The sequence below is a fragment of the Triticum dicoccoides genome, chromosome 7A, assembly GCF_002162155.2.
Source record: "Triticum dicoccoides isolate Atlit2015 ecotype Zavitan chromosome 7A, WEW_v2.0, whole genome shotgun sequence".
In the NCBI taxonomy this organism is placed as follows: domain Eukaryota; kingdom Viridiplantae; phylum Streptophyta; class Magnoliopsida; order Poales; family Poaceae; genus Triticum; species Triticum dicoccoides.
Genome location: NC_041392.1, coordinates 582348113 through 582348320, shown reverse-complemented (window position 1 = coordinate 582348320; position 208 = coordinate 582348113).

Sequence of the window (208 nt, the reverse complement as noted above, 5' to 3'; positions counted from 1 at the left end):
TCGGAGCCATTCCGGTGTTCGTATATAACCTTCCAATATATCAATCTTTACCTCTCGACCATTTTGAGACTCCTCGTCATGTCCATGATCTTATCCGGGACTCCGAACAAACTTCGGTCACCAAAACACATAACTCATAATACAAATCGTCATCGAACGTTAAGCGTGCGGACCCTACGGGTTCGAGAACTATGTAGACATGACCGAG